The sequence below is a fragment of the Adiantum capillus-veneris genome, chromosome 12 (genome assembly GCF_014529385.1).
Source record: "Adiantum capillus-veneris isolate H3 chromosome 12, ASM1452938v2, whole genome shotgun sequence".
NCBI lineage: Eukaryota > Viridiplantae > Streptophyta > Polypodiopsida > Polypodiales > Pteridaceae > Adiantum > Adiantum capillus-veneris.
Window position 1 is genome coordinate 119855283 of NC_140942.1, and position 7453 is coordinate 119862735.

The following is a 7453-nucleotide window of genomic DNA, read 5'->3' on the forward strand; positions in this document are numbered from 1 at the left end:
CTACAAGAGCTCTAATTAAATCACTTCGCAAAGCGGGCAAATGGGGTAGCTTGGTAGATGGGTCAACACATCGAATAGCGGGAGCAACTTGGGCACAAGGGGAAACACTCCAAGAAAATGGGGTTAGTTTGGCTAGAAGGAGGAGCTAAAAAAGAAGGGTTGTTGTAGAGCCGGGGAAGAGGAAATAGTCAGGGAAGGGTTTTTGCAGGGTGATGATGAGCAAGTAGGACCATGGTTCACTGGTGAGCATGCTCTATGAGAAAATTTCTAAAGTGATTAGAGTAGTGATAAAGTGCAGGTAAAGATAGCTGATAAATTATGACAATGGGCTAGCAGTAGCAAGGAGTCGAGGGTAGAAATTAAGAGGGCCTTCACAATGACCCGATAGCGGTGTTTTTAGAAGGCCTTCCAAGCTAAAAAATGCAATCACATAGGCCTTCACTAGCACATTAAATACGGTGCACATCTTGTCAGTACCTCAATCATAGAGGGTCTTTGAACCACCCGCTACATTTTGGAAGGCCTTCTAAATTGGCAATGACCTACTAGAGCAAGTTAACTAGATATTTTTACCTCCTACCAAAAGCTTTCTTTTTGTCCTCATTTGACCGTATACATGCACTTAGAATGGGAACACTCACATGCAAACTCAATTAATGGCAATTAGCCAAAAAATAAATAAATCTAGCATATGATGATACGAAAAAAATCAAGCATATGATGATATAAAAAATGCCATCTCTTGATGCTTGGAGAAAGCGAGAATAGAACATACACTCAAGCAAGTCTTAATAAAGAAAGAAAATTGCACAAATTCTAATGGATAATCCTAATTAGCATTAATCACTTGGGTAGCTAAGAAAAAGATAAGAAGGTAGTAGCTACCCGAGGGATTGTTTAATGACCATGGGAAACTTACCATACCACGTAAGTGCAAGGGAGGGTTGTTTTTTGAGAGACTACAAACATATAAGTTAGGGTAGGCCCTCAATCATTACCCCTTAAACTTAATTAAGTTAAAAGAGGGTGTGGTTAAACTTACAAAAAGGGGAGAAATCTGTGAAGAACACTATGGTCAAGAGGTGAGAGGGGTTTAGGGTTTCTCCTGCTTAGCTATGTGCGTGTCTCATGGGTGAGGGCCCTAGTGGAGGCCACTACAGGGGAGGAGGGTGGTGCTCTTCTTTGACGGAGTTGGTAGCAACTACATGGTATTTGTCCTCACATCAAAAGCATTTCTTCGAGCTTTAAGGTGCTAGTTACTGGTGTTGTACCCTACTTTCTTTCTCTCTTACCCCCTTGTTTTTTGGACTAAAGGGCCTGAAGGTGGTATGTTCCTACATTCATAAGAGCAAATGTGTGTCCAATCAAGGTGTAGATAATACTATTCTCTTGTAACAGTGCCCTGGATCTACTTTCTTAGTGTAGACTCTACTATTGTTGGGCCTCTAGCGTGGTGGATAGTCCATTGTAGGGACTATTCCCCATGGTGGCACTAGGGGCCACCAATCACTAAGATGGGATCCCTACCCGATCTGCTCATGGTGGTGGCAGAAGCAGTCCTTGGTGGTGTCTTGCATCTCCTATTCTTCTACTGGTCTATTGGACGGAGGAGCTCTTTTCCAAGGTGATAGAGCTAATAGGTTCCCACTTATGTGCTAAGTTGCATTATACGTTATACGAGATATATATAATACATCATATACAGGTGTATTTTACATGACCTCATATTATACGGGCGTATTATACGGTGCCACATCAACAAAAACGGGCAACCTTTTTTTTCTGGTTTTTCAATCGAAAGAAACTTTGATAAACAATGCTTAAAATTTTTTCCGATCGAAAAATACATTGATTGAAAAAAAGTATATATAGTTGCAGTGTGCCTTGTTGAGACTAGTATTCATCACAAAAGGTATTTCATGTCATTATCAGAGATTTTTTTCTTTATAATTCAAAAATCATTGAAATTTAAAATAGTTTTATTTATTTTTGTTTAAAATCAATTTAATTTTTTTAAAAAATTTTATTGATTCTTTTTTTTTTATAATTCAGAAGGTGTAAACTTTGTATGTTGTGTAGAGCTCAAACTCACACTCATACAAGGTGTTTATTTTTTAGGAGTCACTTGTTACGTGCTCAGTTTACTGACATGGGGAAGTGAATTAATGATATAATCTAGAGTTTGTCGTTGTTTGCAAAGTGTACTCTCACATAAGGTTATCAGTCAGCAAGATATAATAGAATAGAGGTCAGTTTTATTTAGGTAGGTTCGATTTTGATGTGTAGATATTTTCTCACTTCAAAGTGAACATAGATATAATTTCTTTTGTCCTTTGTAGAGCCATCACACTATGCTCTCAATGGAATTAAAATTTAGGAATCTCATGTCCAAATACATTGATATAAAATTATCTTTATTTGGATTGCTATGTCTATCATACTGTGTGATCGTACACGTGAAACAACTGCAGATAGATAAGCTCTCAAAGATCTATCATGGAGTGTGAGAGCTTCATGTTCGCACTTCAAATAGATATGAAAATCTTCAAGGTTTGCAATTAATCAATCCTCATGTTACAATGAGGATCAATTGCAAGATTTGATTAATATTATCAATTATCGTAATGTGTGAAAGCCGTAAGCTTGCACTTAGATAAATCGATATAGTGCAACATGATGATGAGATTTATTCGTATTGTTTTGAATAAGTGATTAAGATTATCGATTATCGTAAAGTGTGAAAGCCAAAAGATTTCACTTTAGATGAATCGATGTAGTGCAATGTGAGCATTGTGATTGAAATATTTTGTTTGAAGTGATGAAGTTATTTTGCGCTTGAAAAGATAATTTGATTGACATGAGTTTAACACGAAGAACGATAAGGCTATCATTGCTTATTGTTAATTGATAATGTAACGTGAGTGTAAGTGGACATATTTTTATCACTATAATGATCGATATATCATTGCTTGTGTAGTTTACTGCTTTGAATTGTTTTTTACCTCAAAATTGACAGCTAGATTTGTTGATTCTAGCAGATTAAATTCATATGTTAGCATGGTGAAAGGACTTGAGTGGAGTTACCTCCACGAGTTGCGTCCCAGAAAGAATATATCTCGATTAAAATTCAAGAATTGCGGCCACGAGTTTAGTGGTAATGCGACCAGAATCAAAGAGAATCTGTTTAAAGTCCTTGATAATATGTCCGAGTGTACGGCTCCGCCAAGAGATATTCACGCTAGATTGCCAAAGTGTGCTTGCATAGCATAGCAAATTCTTGTAGCTAAAAAGAAAAGTGCTACTGCCAAACAAGTTGCAATGAATGCTGAAAGTCTATTGTCAATGAGAGGACAGAGCATGTGCCTATGGAAGCAAATGATCACAGATCCTAGCTCAGCTAAAGTTAGTAAAGCATCATTCAATGGAAAAAATCTATATGAAGCGTTAGATAAGCAATGGATGCTTGAGTTGCTTTTGAAATGGATGCAAGATTTTGTGGTGTGTGGTATACCATTCAATGCTATGCACAACCCCATATTTGAAGATGCTTTAATGAGCACATCCAGAAAAGGGTTTGTGCTTCTGATTAGAATGAGATGCGCATAGAGTATCTAGATAAAGTGAAAGACATTACTGAAGCCATCCTCAAGCGCACAGTTGTAGACTTTGTTCCTGCGTATGGTTGCACCATAGTGCTAGATGGATGGATCAGCTGTCAAAAGAAACCGCTCATCAATGTGATGCTTATCAACCCTAGAGGGTCCATGTTCGTAGAAGCCATCGACACCTCTTTAAAAGAGAAGACCAACAATTATCTAGCAAGGATATACAGGTGGACAAAGAATGTGACTACAATTGTCACAGATAATGCATCCAATTACAAGGCTGCAGGGAGGGCTATCCAAGTGAAGTACCCAGAGATTACTTGCGTGTCATGTGCTACACGTACATGAACCCCAATCCATAATGCCTGCATAGACCCCTTCTGTCCAAATTGAAGCATCATGTTGCAAGAGTGCAGGTCATTGTGGAGACAGTCGTGCGCATGTAGATATTTCACGTTCTAAAGAAGAGCATTTATTATTTGCAAAATGTTATTTTGGAATAGCTTTATTGTTCCTTCAGTGGTCACATAATCGCGAATGGTAGGTTGATTGCTGCCATCTGCATTGCACTCCTTTATCCACTACTCTACATGGCCGCCATTCCAAAAACGTGAAATGAGCATTGAACGCTCTATGTGGTGGACCATGGCAAGTGGATAAATATTGCCGTGATGAGCGATGTCCAAAGCTGTGTCTTCGTCTTTAACCTGCTGATCCACTATGGGTCCATGCAGGTTAAAGACACTTCACATGAATCCATGTCCCTTCTCTCGAGGAGGAGCTCTGTGCTGCAAATGGCACAACTTGGAAGTGGAAGTAGAAAAAGTTTTTTGTGATGATTGTTTTGGAGAGTTTGAAGGTTTTTGGAGGGCCTTTCACATGTGGATACCACATGGCGGTTGAATAGTCCTGCATGTGGGTGAGCAAGCAGCCCACCAAGGGAGGGGGTATATAGGTAGAAATGAGCACGCTTCATAAGCATCCAAAGGTTGAGGTGCTCATTGAGAGCTCGACTATCATGATGCGCGGTGGGTGCTACATTGGCAGACGCAGGCTAGGTTTTGGTGGCTTGGTGGTTTGGAGCGGAATTGGACCCATGACGGTGGTGCCTCTTGCAGGAGATAGGAGCTAATGTGGCATGACATGACCGCTTTGGGGGTGGTTCACATGCCCTTCATGCAAGCCTTTATTAAGAGCAAGTGAGGAGAGCGTCGGTGGACCCCTCAAGATTTGGTGCATCCGAAGCGTGGAGATCAAGGCAAGCCAAAACTGGATGGTCTTCACATGCAAAAATTAGTCCTAAAATAGCTAAAGGTGGAGACAAAAAGGGGTAATGCCCACGCCTCTAAGGGGGCAATTTTTTTTTTTGGGCTTAAGGGGAGCATCCTTGGAGGAGACAGAGAGAGCTCTCAGGGCATTTTTTTGGCGAGCTCAAGGAGGAGCTCTTGACGGTGAAGAAGGAGAAGTGTTTGGACTATTTTGCCGCTAGTGAGGGCACCATCAAGGGGATTTCTTTCTCCTCTCAGCGAGGAGAGTCGCACAACAGTGAAGCCGAAGTTGTCCCAATTTTGTTGCTCGATGGTTTCATGCCAAGCCGGTTGTAGTAGCAGGTGTCAAGGTTGTTTATGGATGATGTTTTTGCCGCAAATGAAGCAAACCACATCCAAAATTCTTGTCTTTTCTTCCCCCTTTAACCCCTTCTTCTCTTTTCTCTATTGCAGTCATCTGGTGCCGATGTTTGAGGTGTGCGTGCCTCCCCTGGCCTCTATGAGTGTGAGAGAGAAAGAGAGAGCGGTGTGTGCTACGACACGGTTGCAAACGGGTAAGATTGGTGTGTTGTGTTGTCAATTGTGTGAGTTTTGAAGGTGAACTCTAGTGGATTGGGGTGTAGTGATTATCCTGGGCTATAAAGAGGCAGATTATTTGGGTTCCGAGTGTGTTCCCTTTCCCCCTATCCATCTTCTTGTGCCGCCACATAGAAGTATCTGATTGATACAATTTAAAGGTGAATTTGTGGTTTTGGAGCAAATGAAGTTTAGATTTTGAAATGCAGATATGGTGCAAGATGGCGTGGATGAGTTTTCCTAATTTCAATGGGTGGAGGATGCAAAAACCTAGCTGCAAGACTATCGTCTATTCATGGTGGAAAATAGGTTGACAAAAGAAGAAGGGGCAATACAAATTTTTTTGTTGCTGGTTTGTAGGAGTGCAAAACGGTGGTTTGATGGATTACTGGCAAAGGAAAAGATGAACTGTGAAGTTTTTTGGAAGCTGCTTTTTGGTGTCAATAAATGCTAGCGATGCAGATGGATGAGGTAAAGAGAAAGCTTGATGATCTAAAGCAAATGTTGGACGAAGATTTCTAGGCGTTGACTGATACGCCAAGTGTTGATTTTTTAAAATTGAGCAAGTATTTTTGATTGCCTGCATGAGGAGGTCAGAGATAAAGTAGAGAAGATGGGCCCGCAACGTATGCTGAGGTGGTGGAGTTGCCAAGAGGCCGGACCAAAAAGATATTGAGGAAGTCACAAGCCAGGCAAGGGTTGTCAAGTGTTGTGGTGCCTAGGACAATTGAGGTGGTGAGGGTGGAGCCAAAGGTGGTGCAAACAAATGTACCGGTGCGGGAAGAACCCATGGTTCTATGGATGCAAAGAAATGGGGTGGTTCCCATGCCACGGTTGCCCATTAGGGCGGCTCCAATTGTGCAGGAGGTAAAGACAGTTCTAGATAAAGCAAGAGAAGTAGTAAAAAGTCATGGTACGGATGTTCAATCTTCTTTGAAGAATGGTAAAGACTAGAGGGTACAATTTGTAGATGAAGTCAATGTGATAAAGCCGGAGGAGATTCTCAAATTGGAGATAGAAGATGAGGTGAGCCAAGAAAGTACAACTCTACAGATGCAGATACAATCTGAGAAACAGAGTCAACCGAGTCGAGGTATGAAGAGTTTGATATTTTTCATGTGCATGGAGGTACAATGGATATGTATGAAGAGCAGGGAGAAGTGCATGTCGATATTCCTTGTGAGGATCGAGTGGAGGAGTCTATGTCTACCTATTAGGATATGCAGTTAGAAGTGGTGCGGGATTTTGCCAAAAGGGATGAGGTGGCCTTGCCTACAAATGAGGACTGGGATGATGCAATGTGGAGAGATTTTATCTCCACTTTGGGAGAGCATGATGCGGTGGTCAAAGAGCCAACGGTTGAAGATGACAGGCAGGTGGAGCAGATCAACCTTGAGGAGCTCGTAGTTGAAGAAAAAGAGCTTGATGATTCTAGTATGGAGGGCATTGATGGCAAAGAGGAGAGTACAAGTTCAGAGGAGGTGGAGAGTTCAATGTAGCAGGCATGTTCTATGGAGAATGAAAGAGATGCCCATAGTGGGTCCAAGCTGCCAAAAGAGGTATGTAATACATGGTTGAAATGTATGCTTATAAGTGCATCAATGAGGTATGCTATCTGCCAAAAATGGAGTTCCATTGAGAGGAACTCTACTTTACATGGTTGGGAGGGAGGGTCAGAAGTGTTGGTTGGTGCAGATGGTTCAGGTAATATGTTTGCAGGGCCAGGTTTGTTGATGAGGTGTGTAAATGTGCGAAGGGATGCTAAAGTGCTTTCGGCATATTGTGTGCATGGATGGCTGCGAACATGGGTGAAACACTTCTGGAAGGTTCTATAGATTGATAAAGGAATCCAGTTTCAGGATTTTGATCCAGGTGGAAGCAGTACGCAGGGGGTGAGGCAACCCACGTGAGGTTTGGAAGCAGCAAGTATGTGTAGGGCCTTATACATATGTAGTGTTTTTTGGTTTGCTAATAGTGTTTACCAATTTTTGCAGTTGGTGGAAG